The sequence below is a fragment of the Mustela lutreola genome, chromosome 4 (genome assembly GCF_030435805.1).
Source record: "Mustela lutreola isolate mMusLut2 chromosome 4, mMusLut2.pri, whole genome shotgun sequence".
Lineage (NCBI taxonomy): Eukaryota > Metazoa > Chordata > Mammalia > Carnivora > Mustelidae > Mustela > Mustela lutreola.
This window is the reverse complement of record NC_081293.1, coordinates 18,349,865-18,370,268: the sequence shown is the minus strand read 5'-3', so window position 1 is coordinate 18,370,268 and position 20,404 is coordinate 18,349,865. Positions and strand designations below refer to the sequence as shown.

General features: G+C 36.1%; 1 long non-coding RNA gene across 2 annotated transcripts in view; it reads left to right on the top strand.

The window, feature by feature from the left end:
• The window catches only part of LOC131830692 (uncharacterized), an 85,709-nt gene that overhangs the window by 59,222 nt on the left and 6,083 nt on the right, over positions 1-20,404 (top strand). The window contains exon 12 of one of the 2 annotated variants that reach the window (XR_009353304.1): positions 3,133-3,265. This is a non-coding gene — a long non-coding RNA (uncharacterized LOC131830692). Of the gene's footprint in view, positions 1-2,862; positions 3,026-3,132; positions 3,266-20,404 lie in introns of those variants that run through there. The other variant, XR_009353308.1, reaches the window with a different exon arrangement.

Sequence of the window (20,404 nt, the reverse complement as noted above, 5' to 3'; positions counted from 1 at the left end):
CACAAACTCACCCAAATCCTTTGGTATTTCTGATAATAACCAAAATCCTTTCATTTTTCTGATAATAATAGTGAGCTTCAAGATACAGTACCCCTAAATATCTTTACCTTGGCATGTTGAAGATTTCAACCTGAATTTGAGAAATGGTATGTGTAGGAAGAGCTCTTGGACCTTTCCCTGAAGCAGGTCATAAAGGCCTTTAGTGAGAGGTACCCTTCTAATCCTAGAGAAAAGCAGCATCCTTATCTCTGACAGGGATTAAATAAAGGACAGAGGGGAATCTGAATGAACAGGACTTGCTAAATTCTCTTCAGTTTACTATACTTAGCCTGCTTTTGTCATATTTCCACAACTTTTCATCAAACCTAGTTTAGAAACTCAGGTTTAACCATTTCTTCGGGTCTTCATTTCCTTAGGAAGCTTCCCGGTTCATGTAAAAATGCATTTTAAATAATTTGTTTGCTCTTTTCTTGTTAATCTGTCCTTTGTTACAGGGCTCCCAGTTGAGAATTGAAAAGAGTAAAATAAAAGATTATTTAAAGAAATGTTTTTTTCCTTCTCTGCAATAGCCATCCTTGCAAATAGGAGGTGATGTCTCATTTTGGTTTTGACTTGTATTTCCCTAATAATAAGTGATGTTAGGCATCTTTTCACATTCTCTGGATAAATGTCCATTTTAGTCCTTTGTCCACTTTTATATTGAGTTGGGATTTTGGTTTGTTTTTTGGTCTGCTTGTTTTTTTGTTTTTTGTTGATTGTTTCCTTTGCTGGTCCGAAGGCTTTTAGTTTGATATTGTCCTACTTGTCCATTTTTGCTTTTGTCACCTACAGTTTTGTTGTCATATCTATGAAATAATTTTCAAGACCAATGGCATGAAGCTTGCCCCACTTTCTTCCAGGAATTTTATAGTTTAGGATCTTATGTTTCATTCTTTAATCTATTTTGAGTTGATTTTTGTGTATGGTATAAGATGGAGGTCTAATTTCACCCTTTTGAGTTTGATTATCTTCTTCTGGGTATAAATCCAAAAGAATAAAAATCAGGATTTTGAAGAGATATCTGTACTCCAAATTCCATTGCAGCATTATTCACAATAGCCAAGATATGGCAACCATCCAAATGTCCATTGGCCGTGAACAAAGAAAACATGATATATAGTTATAATAAAGTATTATTTAGCCTTAAAAAGGAAGGAAATCCTATCATTTGTGACCATATAAGTTAAATTTGTCACAGAAAGACAAATGCTGCAAGATTCCACGTTTAAGAGGTATATAATACAGTCAAGCTCACAGAAGCAGAAAATAGAATGGTGGGTTACCTGGGAATGGAGGGAGTGGGCAATGAAGAACTGTTATTCAAAGAGAATAAAGTGATACAAGATGAGTAAGTTCTGCAGATCTGTTGTACAACATTGTGCCTCTTAGTTAGCAATATGTCTTCGTGTACTTAGAAATTGAGATAGATCTCATGGTAAGTGTTCTTACCATACACACACAAAAGACAAAGGTACAGAAGAAAACTTTTAGAGGTGATGGATATGTTTACTTCCTTGATTGTGGTGATGGTATCATGAGTATATGCATATGACTAAACTCATCAAATTGTATACATTAGATATATGCAATTTTGTATATCGATGATCTCAGTGGAGCTATAAAAATTAGTTAATATTTTTCACCTGTAATTTAACAGGAGGAAAAAATAAGGAAGCATTAACCTAAACTTTGATGTAGGCAAAAGCACTGTAAGAAAAGACTCTCAGCTAAGAACATAAATGAGTATTATATTCTCTTGTAAGAAAATAATGTGTTTGGGGGATTGACAATTAAATCACATTAAATGGTTATGTTCTTTGGTCTAGGAATTCCATTTCTATAATTTAGCATAAGAAAATATTTGGCTAGTATTAGCGTTTGGCTAATATTAGTATAAATAATACTGAGAAAGTATTACTAGTCCTAAAATATTTATCTCAGTATTATTTATAATTGGCAATATTAGAAACAATCTAACTGTTCATCTTGCTGGGAATGTTTGAATAAACCAGAGAACGTCTAATTGATTATGCATTGTGTAGCAGAGTAGGGTAAACAGACCCCTTGTGGGTGAATTCCATAACTGCCCCTTCTAGTTTACAACCTATAGGTTGCTCTCCTGCTTATGTTTCTTTATCTGGAAAATAGCTATAAAAACTTGTTTACTAGCGTCATTGAAATATCTAGGACTGGCACCATGCTTGGAATATGGTGGACATTTCATAAATGAGAACTACTATTATAGAGTCATTAAATATTCATAAAGTCTGCATAAAAGCAAGGAGAAATATTAATGCTATCTTAAAAGTGAAATAATGTAGCATTTCACATTAAAAATAGCAATTGTAAATAGAAAAACTAAGATTAAAGAATATACAAAAATATTAAGTGAAAATAATATTAATAGAATGATAGTGAACTATGTGTTTATCTTCTGCATTTTCTAAAATTTCTTTAATAAGTATGCCCAGTTTTTAAAATAAAGAAAAACTGCTTAGTTTGTTGAAAATAATCCATTCCTATGGTGACCTTTCTAGGAACTCCATTAAATTAGTGCTACTGGTAGAAGTAAAACATGAACTGTAGGGATCAATTATGAGTGGTAGAAAAAACAGCACTTAGAGCTGAGAAATTTGGGTCTCCTCCTGCTCTGTGACCTTGGAAAAGTCCCTCAACTTCTCTGACCTATATTTTTTCCTGGAAATGGGAATAACCATATTTGTCTGATCATCTCATAAACTAATAAGAATATCATACAGGATTACATAAAGACTTTGAAAAATGTAAAGTGTTTTAAAAAATGTACATGACTTTGTGTTTCAGGCTTTCACCTCTTCAAAGATTGAATTCTGCTTTTTGCCTCTTTTTTTGCTGATGAAGCCAAGTGAAGAGAAAACCAGGTGTCTTTATGTACCATGCCCACTTTCAACTTTATACTTTTCTTTATCTTTTACAAAGAAACTCAATACATGGGTCTTATGGAGCATTTGTTTTCTATTTTTAATTCTTTATAAGTGAATTTCAACCAGAAACATCTGTCATATTAGGAGTAGTGACTAAGCTTGATGTGACTTTCTCAATTTTGATTTTTAGGGTGATCAGCTTTTGCTTTTTGGATCATTTGCCTTTGACTGGTCTTACAAACCCAAATAAAGGGCAGAAAAGAAGATTCTCCAATATGCCAGTGGCCAAAGGAAACATTTCCCACTGACCCACAAATGTCCAGGTAGTAAATTGCATTTGTGTCCTGGGTAAAGTTGTAAATAACACTGTCAACGATTGGACAATCGTTTCTAGATGTTAGTCTATACTTCCATGCCACGAGCTACCAAATAAATACTCCTGACATGCTGGTTATCTCTAGAAGCCAGACACATAGCTTTGTTCATCAAGAAAACATTTGTCCTTGTTTTTAAAAAGAAATTCTAATTGCCATCTCAAAGGCACCATGTTTTTGGGACTTTGAGTATTATGTTTTCATTTCCTTTGCCTGGTACACCTGCCTCTCCTTCATCTCTGTACTTAAATGATTCCTCACTCTTTGTCCAGGCAAATCCTCTGATGTCAGTTTCTCCTAACTGATGTCATACCCGAATATCTTCCTTCTTTGAATCCTCAAATGAGACAAATAGTCTGATCTTTTCTAAATTTTATTTAATTAGCAAGTAGAGCTTCTATTTTTTAAAAAGATTTTATTTATCTTTTTGACAGAGAGAGAGAGAGAGAGCACAAGCAGGCAGAGAGGCAGGCAGAGAGAGTGAGAGAAGCAGACTCCCTACTGAGCAGAAAGCCTTATGTGGTGCTGGATCCCAGGGTCCTAGGATCCTGGTCTGAGCCAAAGGCAGGCACTTAACTGACTGAGCCAACCAGGCACTCCACAAGTATAATTTTTTAAAAGAGGAGGTAGTCGCCATATTAAAAAAAAGTAGTTCCTTTTTGTGTGCGTGAGAATACTTTTATGTCTATATTATACATATGTCTGTATAAGTGACATTTATATTTCTTTAAATTATCATTTAGGAAAAAAGTAATCACTTCATATTTGAGTCCTTACAAAGTCTCTGTTAAGATCTGTCCTTCTTCCAATTATTTTATTTTGAATAATAAGAATTGCTTGGGGACCATAGTAGATCTCAATCTTGGCCACACATTTGGACTGCCTAGAGAACTTTTAAAAATTTCAGCATACAGGCTGCATCCCAGACCATTAAATCAGAATCTCTGGAAGTGGATGCAGGCATCTGTGTTTTTTAAATGCTCTCCAGGTGACTCTAATGTATAGCTACATCTGAGAGTCACTGATAACCAGAAATAAACTTAGCAGTTAGTTGTGTTTGATATTTATAAAGTTTGTCTGTAGAAGCAGGGATTCAACACAGACCAGATGAGTATTCCTCAAGGGAACGTCTTCACAATTACAAATGGCAGGTATCATTATAAAAAGATTATTTTCAATGTCATTAAAAAAGATACATCATGGGGTGCCTGGGTGGCACAGTGGGTTAAGCCTCTGCCTCTGGCTCAGGTCATGATCCCAGGTCCTGGGATCGAGCCCCGCATCTGGCTCTCTGCTCAGCCAGGAGCTTGCTTCCTCCTCTCTTTCTGCCTGCCTCTCTGCCTACTTGTGATCTCTGTCTGTCAAATAAATAAATAAAATATTAAAAAAAGAAAAAGATACATCATCCTAAGGTATGAGAAATGTCAAATATGCCTCTATAGGACAAATGAAAAGCACTTTTTTCCATTATGGGTTCTAGTGGCACAGGACAAAATTTCCAGTGACAGAATTATGCACAGAATCAAATAGCGCTGAAGTTGAAACAACTTAGTCAGCAGTGAATACCGTATTCAAGAAAACTTTACCAGATGATTCAACAAGGGGCTTTAGGGATGATTAAGAGATTGACGTCAAAATTGCATGTGAAAAGTTTGAATCAAATTGTTCCACGAAATTTGAGTGTAGAAAAAGTATTATTTCGGGATCACTATATTAGGTAACATGAATTTAAATATCTACTGTAAGTAAGTTAAAAAATTAAATATCTATTATTCCAACTCCCATCTCCAACCACGCATAGGTTAAAATTCACCAAAAGAAAATTTCCAGTGGGAAAATGGACCGAGTGCTTTTTATTTGGGGTCTGCTTATTTTGTTGCATTTATGCTATTTTTTTCGCTTGTTAACATGAATCTCAGATGACAGAGACTACTTTCTCTTACGATTTGTTTTTAAATATACGTACATAAAGACATAGGTTTGGTGGGAACAGAGGCATACTCAATGTGGGTAGCTGTTTTTGCAGAGAAAAATACAGAGTGACCATAAGACATTGCTAGGACTCCTCCCGAGGCCAGGCGAGGAAGGGACCCTGAGGCTTAAGCCTCATGAGCTTCATGGGAAATTCATGTCTGCATCCACCTTCCTGCCTACCAGCAGGGGCTGGCTTCCCCAGGCCTTGATCGGCTGTTTTTTAAGTTGCATTGCTTTCATTAGTCAAATCATTCCAAGATGACTTAGAGCATCCTTTGCTGACCAGTTAGCACAATGCTGGCAGAGCACTAAATGTCAAAGATGGATGCAATTTCTCTAATGAAATTTGAGCTAGAACAAATGAAGACACTGCATCTGAAGGAAGGATGTGGCAAGTCATGTTTGGGCTTTGGAGCTCCTGGTATGGAGTAGAGGAGCCATGAAACATCTGGCAGTATAAAAAGAATGGGGTCCATCTCTCTCTGGAGATGCCTTTCCCTTGTAGAGTCAAAGAACTCATTAAAAACTGAGGACTCATTGTTTAAACCACTGAATTCTGTATGTACGCTTTTCAGGCAAGGGCGTCATCTCATTCATCTTGGTGTCCCTAGCATATGTCTCATGCCATCTGGCTGACACTAGGATGTTTATTGAATCTGCGGCAGAGACCTCTATGTAGTCATCGAAGATGGTATCAGTATGAATAATCAGATTCTGCATGTTAACATGACACGTGAAATTAATTATTGGGCATTCACTTCCTTATTCTCTCTTCAACCAAAAATCCCACTGAAGATGAGGTAGGAGGGAAGATAGTCCCTGAGAATGGGGTGCCCAGATAGGATTCCAATCAGACCCTAGCCCAGGAATACATTTGCTGGGGCAGAAGAATCTGCCAAAACTTTGGAGAAGTTCTTTCATTTCACTCTTTGACCCTTGGGGCCTTTTGGCCTTTGGGTAGAACTTTAAATTTCTAACTCAATAAACTGGAAGTATAAAAAAAGAAAACCTACCATCTTTCATACACATAAGAAGTTCCCCTAAAGTAAGTACTTGAAGCCACTTAAAGGTGACTAAGATTCACACCGAAGATGAAAACGGCAGAGGTGATAAGCTAGTGAGGACCCATGCAGCCCCAGAGAAAGGAAAAGGGACAGATAAGAAGCAGCAGCACCAGAAGGAAGAAAGATCAAAACATGCTACATGGGGAGCAGCAGGAAACACTAATGATATACAGATCCAAGGAGCCCTCTTGACATTTTGCAGCAGTCCTCAAACCAATACACAACATCCTGTTAGGAAGAATCCTTTCAAAAGCTTCAACATGAAAAGAAGGCAAATATTCTCCATGCTGGGCAAAGAGAGGGGCTTTGGGGAGATCTGGGGTATATAACTTAAATCCCAAGATTAATTCTGGTGCATGCACAGAGAACATAGCTGCTCAAAGGGAAGGGACAGAGGGATGGGCTCCATTTCAGTCCCAGGTGATAGGAAGGCTTAGGATGATTTCTATTTACATTACTTTCTAGCAAGGATGGTTTTGTGGGTAGGACTTCGTGGTCTCCCTTTTGAAGTGAAAATAAAGTAGAACACTAGAGATTCCATATATATACAACTCAACAGGCAAGGAACTCGATGAATTCTATAATCTTGCTTTCATAAAACTATAATGACAGTGACAGCTGCCTCAAAACCCTCAGTGACATTTTCTGGAACACAGGCTGCACTCTGAGTCAAAATTTCATTTGACACATTTTAGGCCTGGTGGTTTTAAATGAGGGAGAAAAAAAAACATGTTGTTAAATATTACTGCAAAATTTCACTTTGCTTAATGGCCAATAAAATAACACAGTGTGTTCAGGTGGCTCACACTTCCGGTTTGACCATCTGGCCTGGTGAACATACCCAGCATCTTTCATCTTTTGCTGGCTTTCTCTCTACTGTCTACTGATGAGTAGCTGGCTGTCAGCATAATTAGCTCCTGCCTGAAATCTGCTTAAAGGAAATGTCCTGATACATATCCAGTAATACTCTGGGAGTAAAACAAAAACAAAAACACACCATAACAGAAGAGACTTCAGGCAGTCAAAAGTGTTGGCCTTGTAACTTGAAAAACCGCTTCAAGAATATTGGTATTTCTTATTCAAACAAAATGCTCGAAAGAAATAGCCACTCATTTCTTCTCCTACAACATTCTGGATTTAATATTCGGGAAGGAGCACTGACATCTTAATAAGAGGACCCTGAATTATCAAAAAGGGGAAGTGTTATTAAAAATCTAAGAGAAGCTACAAAAATAGTAAATCTGGCTGGCTTAGACCAATGGAATAAAATTTCCAGAGAACACTGACAATTGAAAAAAAAAAAAATGAGTCACTATATGGAACACTTATAGACAGCCTCGCCTCCCAGGATGGGGTACACATATAGAAACAGAGTCATTTTGCGGTTTAAAGCCAAAAATATTTCTCAGTTTCTCTTTTTTTCCTCTCATAAGAACATTTTGATCATCTCATGGTTTTTTAGAGTTTATGTGAAAACAATTTGAAGAAGTAGATAGCAAATGCATAACAATTTTTATTTGGAACGCCTTCTCTAGACACAGTTTTCCTTAAAACACACACACACACACACAGAAAACTGAAAGACATATACAAGGCAACTCTTTTCAAGCATAGGACAATAGGCATAAAAGATGGCAATTCTTGAGATAAAGGAAACTTACAAGATGAGCCCCAAAATCACCCAGCTGTCTGCCTGGGTACAATTTTCTGACCTCAACAAAATGAGCAGCTGTTTTATTGAGGGGGAAAACTAAAAACAAAAACAAAAAAACCCAAAAACCAAAACAAAGTGTGCGTGCACGCGCGCGCGCGCACACACACACACACACACACACACATACACACACACACAACTTAGAATTCAGGGCAGCTAGAAGATCTTTAACTCTGAAAGAAAAAAAAAAGATCTTTATATTCTGTAGGGTAAAACATCAGAGAGAGGAAAGCTGCATACTGCAGGGTAGTGGTGAAAAAATTTGCATGGAGGTTCCTTGTGAGTCCTTAGTTGAGGGCTAGCCTGCACATGTGAAGGGTGAAATTCTGTGGACTGGAAATTCCATGACTGTTAATGGCATTGGGAAGGAAACAGATTCTAGATATCAAAGGTGTCGGAAAACATTGGAAGTCCGGCCCAGTCAGACTGGATAAACTTCATTAACACTCCAACTCCAGGGAAGACACAAGGAAGACTTTATCATAAAATTAAGAGTCAGACTTTAAATAAGTCTCTTCCTAAATCTACCCCAACAGAATCTAAAAGAAAAGACTGAAACAAAATTAGCAGCACATTAAAAATTTTGGAATAATATTGCACACCTTATCAGATATATAATTAGAGTCTCACAAGGATGAGAACAAGAAAACAGCATAAAAACCTTGAAAATTAGTAGCCAAATACTTTGTTATTTGATGAAAAACATTGACTTATAAATCCAAGATCATCAGGGAACTCACAAAAGAAAGAATTGAAAGAAAGCCACGGTTAGACACATTAGACTTAAACAGAAGACAAAAAAATAAAACATCTTAAAAGCAGAGAAAACCTAATACATACAGGGAAACTCCAAGTATGATAGCAGTCTTCATCAGAAACAATGAAAGTAGGAAAATAATGGAATGGCATTTTTTTAAGTGCTGAAAAAGAAAATCTGATGTCTCATATTCTATATTCAGAGAAAATATCCTTCATCATTAACAAGGGTGAAACACAGACATATGACAAACATAGCACAAAGAATGTGGGAGTGGATAAATGTATTATTATTATTTTGAAGTGTGTGATGTGAATTGGGAAGAAGAAAATGTGTGAAATGTGACCAGATACGATATCAATTTGTAAATAAACATTGATACATTAAGGTTGTATATTTTTAACCCTAAAGTGATCAATAAAAAGAGTAAGTTACAGCCAAAAACCCAATAAAGGTTACTAAAAGGCTCACTACTATAGTTGATTATAAGAAAAAAAAAAGCAGGAAAAGAACAAAAGAAAAACAAACACACTGGGAAAATAGAAAACAAATAGCAAGATAGCAGAATTTACTAGAACTGTATCAATAATTACATTATATGTGAAAGTAAAGATTTGAATTAAAATGCACATACTGGCAGGTTAGATTAAAAAGCAGGTCCCAATTATATGCCATATACTAAAAACATTGTAAGTATAAAGCCACAGATATGTTGAAAGATAAAAAATGGAAAAAGGTATATCTGGCTAAAAGTAAGCATAAAAAAGAATGTGTGGCTGTTACTTTTTGAGCAAGTAGTTATCAAGATTGTCTTACGAAAGAATGCATAAAGATGGACATTTCATAATGACTAAAGTTACAATGCACCAAGAAGACCTAATAATTTGACAACATTAACGTACCTTAGGTACATAAGATACATAAATGTACCCAATAACAGCCACAAAATTAGAAGTCAAAAATAAATAAATAAATAAATAAATAACAAATCTGTCAACACAGCTGGAAATTTTAACATACTCTTTTAGGAATATTGCTATACTTGACATAACAGGTAAGTTAAAAAACAAAAACAAAAACAAAAAGCAAACATGGGGCCCCTGGGTGGCTCAATGGGTTAAAGTCTGCCTTCAGCTCAGGTCATGATCTCAGGGTCCTGGGATTGAGGCCCGTATGTGGGGGGAGGGCAGGGGAAAATCTATGCTCAGCAGGGAGCCTGCTTCTCTTCTTCTCTCTCTGCCTGCCTCTCTGCCTACTTGTGATCTTTGTCTGTCAAATAAATAAACAAAATCTTTAAAACAAAACAAAGTGTTAAGAGTATTTAAAAAATCTAAAAAATACTGTCAGCAAACTTGACCCAATTGAGAAATTTGCAGAATATAATATGCAACAATCATAAGAAATATATTCTTTATAAATGCACATGGAATATTAATAAAAACCATATTCTTGGCCATACAATAAGTCTCAGTGGTTTTTAAAAGAAACATTACAAATATTTTTAAAAGACAGAAATGTTATAAAATATGTTCTATAACCACAATGTAGTTAAATTAGTAATTTGTAACAATATCTAGAAAAGTTTCTAAATATTTACAAATTAACCTACTTCTAAATAATCAATATGTTCAAGAAGAAATCCTAAAAGAAATTAGAAAATATTTTTAGTTGAACAGTAATGAAAATACAATATATTGAAAGGTCAAAATCAACTTGATTCAGGGCATCTATGAGAAACTTGCAGCTAATACCATCTAAAAATGGTGATAAAGTGAATGTTTTTTCATTAAGCTTAACAAGGCGAGTATGTTCATTCTTACCACTTCTATTCAACCTTGTATTGGAGGTCTTAACCAGTTCAGTGGGCAAGAAGAAAGCATACAGATTAGAAAAGAAGAAATATAATTGTCTTTATTCACATACAATGTAAATGTCCGTGCAGGAAATCCTAAACAGTCTTTAGAAATAGCCATGTGAATGAATGAACAAATTTAATGAAGTCACAGGACATAGGTCATAATAGAAAAATCTAATTTCTACATATTAATAATAAAAAATTAAACATTAAAAAACTTAAATTATATTTAAAATACCATAAAAATATCCAAACATGCCAAGAAATCTATGTTCAAAATTACAGAACACTGTTTAGTGAAATTAAAGAATTTTTAAATAAATGGGGAGATAGATCGTGTTCATAGGTTAGATGATACGATATTCCTATCATAAATTAATCTATAGATTCAACAAAATTACAATAGGAATTTTACCAGGCTTTTAAAAAATTAGAAGCTGATTCTAAAATTTATATGTCAATGCAAAAGACCTAAAACAGCTAAAATTGTTTGGAGAAAGAAAAATGAGTTGGAGTACTTACATTATATGATTTTAAGAGTTACTACAAATCTACAGTAATCAAGGCAGTGTGATGTTAGGTAAAGATACACATTTAGATCAGTGGAACATAATAGATATTCCAGAAATAGACCCACACATATGGTCATATGGTGATTTTCAACAAAGGCATTAACGTAATTCTATACAGAAAGAAAATTTTTTATTTCTATGGGAAAAACACAAACCTCAGCGACTCCCTCATACCACGTAAAAAGATCAATTCAGAATGGAACATAGACTTAAAAGCTAAACAAATAAATGAAGTTCAAAAGTATCATAAAAAGACTTTTTTTAGAAAGATTTTTTTTTTTTTAATTTATTTGAGAGAGAGCATGAGAGTGAGAGAGATTGAGAGAATGAGTTGGGAGAGGGACGGAGGGAGAAGAGACTCCCTCCAGAGCACGGAGACCGACATGGAACTTGATCCCAGGACCATGGGAACATGACCTGAGCCGAAGGTAGCTGCCTAACAGACTGAGCCAACCAGGTGTCCCAAAGAGACTCTTAAACAAAACCCCACAAAACCTTTTTGTTTAAATTCAATTAGCCAACATTATTAGTTTCAGATGTAGTGTTCAATAAAAACGGACTCTTAAGAGAACAAACAGGGTTGTTGGAGTGGAGGTGGGGGGGGGATGGGCTAAATGAGTGATGGAGATTAAGGAGGGCACTTCCTGTGATGAGCACTGAGTGATGTATGTAGGTGATGAATCTCTATATTCTACACTTGAAACTAATATCACACTGTATGTTAACTAACAAGAATTTAAATAAAAACTTGGAAGAAAAAAAAGTATCATGATAAGCCAATGTGGCATGCTACACGACAGTCCATACGATTTCATTTGTATAAAGTGAATAATTGGCCCAAAACAGGCAAAACACTCCAAAATAGAATTCAGAATGGGTGTTTCCTATGGGGGCAGGCATTGTCTGGAAAGTCATTCCAACACACTGCCAAGGACTAAAAAATTTTGAGATGGTGGGGGGGCAAGTCTGGGTGGCGAGGCTGGGTGGCTCAGTCCTTAAGGTCTACCTTGGGCTCAGGACATGATCTCAGGGTCCTAAGATAGAGCCCTTGCCTGGAGGGGGTGGGATGGGGGGGAGGGTCCCTGCTCAGCAGGAAGCCTTTTTCTCCCTCTTTTACTCCCTCTGCTTGTGTTCCCTTTCTTGTTGTGTCTCTGTCAAATAAAGAAAATCTTAAAAAACAAAAAAAGTTTGAGATGGAAATGAGAAGTGTTTTATATCCTGTTTTTGCTAATGGTTGTTTTCCTTTCTATATTTTTCAAAGCTCATTGATTTGTGAATTTCAAATGTGGGCTTTTTATTGTTTGTAAATTACATCTCAATAAAGCTGATTTTAAAAAGCTGATTTAGAATGTTTCCTGTGGAGGAATACAAGTGAACCTTACTTTTACAAATTTCTTTGACACTTCGAAATCCATTTCATGTTGACACCAGAATTCACTGAGACCATTGAGCTTAATTTTGTGTTCAGTGTAGTTTTCCAACACACTGCCAATGATTATAACACAAGATATAGATAGATGATAGATAGGTAGATAGATAGATAGATAGATATAGATGATAGGTAGATGATTGATAGATGATGGGTAGATAATTACAGAGAGATAGATAGAGATTTGTTGTTAGAAAAAAAATGGAACATTGTAAAGAAACCAGCGGCATTAGGTTTGTTTGCCAGAAGTTATTGATCATTGTTTACATGGGCCTAGGGTTGTGAAATAAAAAAAATAATACTTAAATTTTTTTTTAAAACTTTATTTATTTTAGAAAGTTGGGGGAAGGGGCAGAGGAAGAGAGAGAGAAGCAGACTCCTTGCTGAGCACAGAACCTGACATGGAGCTGGATTTCAGGACTCTGAGATCATGATCTGAGCAAAAACCAAGAGTCAGTTGCTTAACTGACTGTGCCACCCGGGTACCCCCCAAATAATACTTTGTATTAGATGTGTTCCATGGCTCCTCTTTGGTGGAAAGAGAAGAGAGAATCATGTTTGGGAAATTCCAACAAAAATGTAATCGTACTATATAGTTACCCTCTGATGATAATATAGTCATAGCAATATGAAAGATGGCCATTCTAAGCCAATTTGGTATCACAAGAAACTGTGGAAGCAAATGCATTCTAGTTGGTGAGGTAATATATGACAACGGAAGCCAGGTTGAGAGCTGCTTGAGGGAACTGTTGTCAATACTATTTGCTTTCTTCATTGACTTTAACTTTACCACTCACATGCTGCTTACAAATGATTAAAATTACTCTGGACGTGGGATAATGGTGGCTGGAATTGTATTGTGGTTAGTGGCTGGGCTGTTTGCACTTGAATGTCAATTCAATTCCCACCAAGACTTAGGGAGAAGTGGATTTAGTGACAGATCCATCATCTTGGGAACAGACAATGGCAAATGACAGTAACAAATATCTGATAAAAAGTTCAGCAGTTTAAAAGGTTTGCATTAGCAGAGAAAATAGGAGGAAAGGGGTGGGCAGCTCTTTATTGAACTGTGTTCAGGTCTCTAAGTATAGGGCAGTTACAATCATAGGACAGTGATGGCGAATGAGTCTCAAAAACCAAGTATTTGGGTGGCCTTCAGCAAGGGGGAAGATCAAATGTTTATCTTGCAGATTGTTTGCCTCATCTAAAATTCAAGCCTGAAAAGCAGGCCTGGATTGTTTTGGGAGAATGGTTTGCAGCTGAGATTTTTCAGGCAATCAGAATTACAGTTCATTTGACCATTTGGACTAGAGCTCAGTGTGGATGAAGATGAATAAAAGCAGAAACTTTCAAATTCCTGTAATATATAATTTTCAAAGGCACATGCTTCTCCCTCAGTGAGATATAAATATTTTTAGAACTATTTCTTGGTTAATTTGGGGTGAGGGGGTGGTAAAGTTCAGGTGTGTAGGCATTAGGAATTGGGTGAAGATATGATCTAGGCTTTGCCCTGGAGTTAGTTTCTCTGCATTATTTCTTGGACTAGATCCCTATGTATATTGTTATATGTTTTGAGAGAAAGAATATCATGATGAATAAATATGAGAAATGCAACATATGTTTTTCCATTTTGGGATGTCATAAAAGAAGTCAGCATAGAAGGCTCTCTTTCAGAAGTCCCGCAGTAAGGAAATCTGTTTCCTTAACACTTGCCACCATTCTCGAAGGCCCCAATATCTGTGATAATTTGTCATCCAACTCTTAGGCTGTTTATTTCCTTAATCTTCTCATCTCTAGTGACCTTTTTCCTATCCTGCCTCATTTACTAATGTTCAAACCCTTGAACTCCCTATTCAAGCATGCCATTCTCTGTCCACTACCTCCTAGCCATCAGCTCACCTGCTTCACGACACCACCTCCAAAAATTGTAAATGAGGCTGGGTCATTAGTGCGTTAGTGTAAACTTTGCAACTGTGATGTCAGGCTTCTAAAGCAACATTTAATAGCTGTGGGGGTGCTCACAAGTCCCTTAAACTTTCTGTCCTTCAGTTTATTTGTCTTTAAGTGGTAAACAATAACAATACATCTCAGGGTTGTTATAATGATTCAATAACTCACTATATATAAAATACTTCAAATAGTGCCCAAAACATGGCATTTGCTCGATTAATGTGAAGGCTGTCTGATCCTTGGAGTTCAATGTGTCATGCTTCATTACCTCTGTTCTGCATGTCCTTACTTCCCTACTGTAAATTTTACTGTCCATCTTTATAACTGGTCCCTTCCAAACATGTAGACTTCCTCGTTTGATTATTCTCAATATATGTGTACATATGTTGCAAAGCTCCAACCTAGTTAGAACCAACTATTAAGTTTATGCCTTCACCTAAACAATTTCTGGAGGATATTGCCAGGGGAAACCACTGAGATTGCTGATGTTTCTTAATTGCAGTTAATAACTCCACACCTCTAATGAATTCTTAATACCACTTGGCAATCTAACTACACTTTTCCCTTCCCAAATTATCTGTTTCATACAATCTCCTTTCTTCTGCTACCTTCAGTGTCACCATGGGCTATTTCTTTGCTGAGCAGTTCATTTCATGGGTCACTGAGAAAGTAGAATTGATCTAAGGGAATGGTATCTTCCTTTCTAGTACCAAGTCCACTGACCTACTTGCCAACTTTTCTTCTCCTCTCAAAATTCAGAGGCCAGATTTTTCACTTGGAATTGGTAGAGTCTTCTGGTCTCCTTAGGTACTTAGAACCATGACTCTTCCCTGTCTTTCCTGTATCATCTCTTTCTCCCTCTCTCTTGGATCCTTGTCATCACAGTGTTTCTTCTTTAAAGAACAATTTAAAAGCTTTCCTCAAAGATCCAGATGGGTTTATTGGTGAATTCTACCAAATATTAAAGGAAAAAATTATACTTAGGCTTTATAATTTCTTTCAGAAGACAGAAGCTGAGGAACTATTTTCTAACTAATTTGAGGAGGTCAGCATTACCCTAATGTCACAACTGGAAAAAGACATTATAAGAAAGAAAACTATAGACCAATATCTCTCATGATCATAGATGCAAAAACCCTCAAAAAATATTAGCAAATCAAATCTAACAATGTATAAAAAGGATAATACATAATCTCTCATGTATGCAAGACTGGTACAACATTTGAAAAATCCATTAATATAATTCATCACATCAAAAAGCTTAAAAAGAAGACCCAATGATCGTATCAAAAGAGTAAGAAAAAGCATCTGACAAAATCTAACACCCATGCATGACAAAAACTCTCAGCAAACTGGAAGTAGAGGGGAACTTCTTCTACTTGATAAAGAATATATAAAAAACCTACAGCTAACATCATATGTAATGGTGAGAAAGTTGAAGCTTTCCCACTAACATTTGGCATAAAGTATGTTTGTCTCCATTCACCACTTCTTTTTAATATTATACAGGAAGCCCTTGTTAATATGATTAGACAAGAAATGGCATACAGATTTGATAGGAAGAAATAAAAGTGTCTTTTTTCTTTTCTTTTTTTGAAGATGACATGATAGTCTATATAGAAAATCTGAAAGAACAGAAAAGAACACTCCTAGGACAAATCCATAATAACAGTAAGGCTATAAGCTTAATATACAAAAAGAATACCTATAGAGCAGCAATGAATAGGTGGAATTTGAAATTAAAAACACAATACCATTGGGGTGCCTGGGTGGCTTAGTGGATTAAAGCCTCTACTTTCACTCCAGTCATGATCCCAAGGTCCTGGGATTGAGCCCCGCATTGGGCTCTCTGCTCAGCAAGGAGCCTGCTTCCCCTCCCCCCACCTGCCTCTCTGACTACTTGTGATCTCTGTCTGTCAAATAAACAAATAAAATCTTTAACAAAAATTAAAAATTTAAAATAAAAAAATAAAAACAATACCATTTACATTAGCACACAAATAAATGAAATACTCTGGTATAAAGATTGTACAATGATGTACAGGGTCTAAATATGAGGAAAAGTACAAAGCTCTAAAGTAAACAAAACCAAAGAACTAAATAAATGGAGAGATATTCCATGTTCATGGACAGTAAGACTCAATCATGTTAAGATGTCAGTTCTTCCCAACAGATTGTTCAGTAGATTCAGTGCAATCCTAATTAAAGTCCCAGCAAACTATTTTGTGGATATTGGTAGACTCATTCTGAAGTATATATGGAGTGGTAAAATACTGAGAATAGTCAACACAATATTGAAGATAAACAAAGTTGGAGGATTAACACTACTGGACTGTAAGACTTACCAACTGTAAAGCCATAGTAATCAAGATAGTATGGTATTAGTGAAAGAAGAGATAGATCAGTGGAACAAAATAGAGAGCCAAAAAATAAGCCCACATTTGGTCAACTGATTTTTGACAAAGGACCAAAGGAATACAATGAAGCAGATTTTTTTTTTTAATAAATGGTGCTGGAACAACTGGACACCTACATGGAAATTAATAAACCCGGCACCTTACCTAAAAATTAACTCAGTATAGATCATAGACCTAAATGTAAAAGTCAAAACTATAAAACTCATAGAAAATTAAATAGGAGAAAGCTTAGATGATCTTAGGTATAACAATGGCATTTTTGATACAATACCAAAGGCATGATCCGTGAGAGAAATCATGAATAAGCTGAATTTTATTAAAATTTAAAACTTGTATTCAGTCAAAGACAATAGCAATTAGCAGAATTAGCAGACAATACATGGACTGGGAGAAAATACTTATGAAAGGACACATACCTGATGTAGGACTTTTATCTAAAGTATATAAAGATGCCTTAAAACTCAACAATCAGAAAACAAACAACTTGATTAAAATATGGGCAAAAGAGCTTCCCAGACACCTCATCAGAGAAGGTATACAAATGGCAAACAAACATATCAAAAGATGTCTACATTATGTGTCATCAGGGAAATGAAAATTAAAATGACAGTGAGATATCCCTACATAGCTATCAGCAGGACCAAAATCCAAACACTGGCAATACCAGAAGTCGATGAAGCAGTGTGGAATCTCATTTGTGGTGGAAATGCAACATGGTACGACACTTTGAAAGACAGTGATTTCTTACAAAACTACCCAGACTTTTATAGAATGATCCAGCAATTGCACTCCTTTGTATTTACCAAAGAAGTTGGAAATTCATGACCACATAAAAACTTGCACATGGATGCTTATAGTAGCTTTAGTGATCATGGACAAAAAGTAAAAACAATCAAGATTTATTTCCTTCTGCAGGTGAAGAGATAAGCTGGTATATCCACACAACAAAATACTTTTCCATGCTAAAAAGAAATGAGCTATCAAACCATGCAAAGACATGGAGGAATCTTTAAAATATATTATTAAGCGATAAAAAAAAATCTGAAAATGCTATATTACAGTATCATTCCAACTGTAAGACATTCCAGAAAGGCAAAAGTATAGGGAAAGTAAAATGATCAGTGGTTGCCACAGGTTGGGTGGAGGGTAGAGGGATGAATAAGCAGAATACGTATTTTTAGGGCAGTAAAAATATTCTGATATCCTAGTAATGGATACATGTCATTATACACTTGTCCAAACCCAAAGAATGTACAGTACCAAAAGTGACCCCTAAGGTAAACTTTGAACTTTGGGGTAATTACATTGTATCAATGTATGCTCATCAGTTGTAACAAATGTTATAATTCTGGTGGAGGGAAGTGATAATGGGGGAGGCTATGCATTTGTCAGGGCATGAAGTACATGGGAAATCTCTTCACTTTCAATTTTCTAATGAACCTAAAACTGTTCTTTAAAAAGAGTCTTAAAGAAAAATCCAAATTTCCCTTGACCTACATTCTTCTCTAGCTACTGTCCTATTTCTCTGTTCTCCCTCACAGTACAACTATTTTGTGACATTTATTATGACAAATTTCAAGGATACTTAAAAGTAGAACTTTATAATGAGCCCCCATGTACTCCCCATACAAATGTAAAAATTATTAGCTTTGGTCATATTTCCTTCATCTCTCTTTTCATTTTTTGTTTCAACATTTTAGAGCAAATATCAAACCTTATGACATTCCAATTCTATGTATTTCAGTGCATTCCTTAAAAATAAGTGCGTTTTATTACATAACCATGATAACGTCATCACACGTAACACAATTCACAAATATTCCTTAACATCATCTGATACCTAATTTAGATTGACATTTCCTCAATTATACCCAAACTGTCTTTTCTTGTTGGTTTAGTTGAGTAACAATCCAAATAAGGTCTCTATGTTGGAACTGATTTTATCTTTTACATGATTTTGCCTTAAATGGAATTCAGTCTGGAATACACACACACACACACACACACACACACACACACACACATTTTTTTTTCCTATGTCATGGACTTGTTAAAGATTAGGTTAAGCTATCTTGGAAAATGCCCTCTAGAGTGTAATTCCTGAGAGAACTCCATTCCCCCTCATCTACCCTTCTCCCTCAAACACCCTCAGCTGGGTTTCCTGCTTTTACATCCCATGAAGACAACTCCATGATGTCCATATTAACACAACCAATAGGCGTGTTTCCTTCTTCACTTCACTCTCAGGGTCACTTGGCAGTTAACCACTCTTCGCTTCTTAAAACCCTCTCTTCTCTTGGTTTCTGAGATCCATACTCTCCTACAGTTCTTCCCATTTCAGGAATAGCTCTTTCTGTCTTTCTCTCTGCCTTCTTATACTATGCGCTCTAAATACTGGAGTGCCCCTGGGGTTCATCCCAGGCTCCCTTCTCTGTTCTGTCTTCCTTCTGTACTTAACTAATCTCTTTTTTAGACCCATCATTGTAAATATACAGGGGAAAGATACAGAGTAACTGGAAGACAGTAATATCCTTGGGGTGGCAGAAACCTGGCTTCTATGACCAAGAGGGGTATATAATTTTCTATGAGTTTCTATAATTTTCTATGAGTTTTATAGTGTATGTTCCAGAAGAGGTAGGGTCTTGACCTTGGAAGTTTTGAACGTTGAGAGGAGGAGTTGGGCTTTTATTTCATCTGCAGTTGAGATTCATTGAAGGTGACAATGTTGGCAACTTTGGTTACTCTAAGGGGGTTATGTGGGGGTTCCTAAAGCGGGACAGTTTTAATAGGTTTGTGTCATCTTTGGGAGCACTTCCAGGAATACTGAGAAGTGTATGTACTGCTGATCCTGTTCACATTCCCTTTGCCCTCGCTTTCCTCACCCAAGGCTCTTCCTTGATGCTTTCTACAGAATACGTGGGTATGCTTTTTATAGATAGGTCAGTCTCTGAAGACAGACATTTTGAATGTTCTGTGTTGGGTCTAACATAATGTGTTTTCTCTAAAACTATTGCATGTCTTAGCACTTATCTTCTGAGTTTTCTCCCTTAAATAGAAGTGCTAAGAAGAGGGGGGAATTTTCTCTCTTGTTTATTTTAGAGATTTTTCTTCTAGAAGAGAGAAATGTGTATTTAATGTGTATGCCACATTTCAGTGAACAAAGAAAAATAACAAATGAAGGGAATGCAAATCTCCTCCTGCTCCCCCAGCACACACAAGACACACACACACATACACACACACACACACACACACACACACAGACACACATTGGATCTACCACCTGGATCCCCCAAATTGTTTTAGTTCAGTGAGAGTTGCTTATATTAAGAGAGGAAGAGAGATGCATACATAAA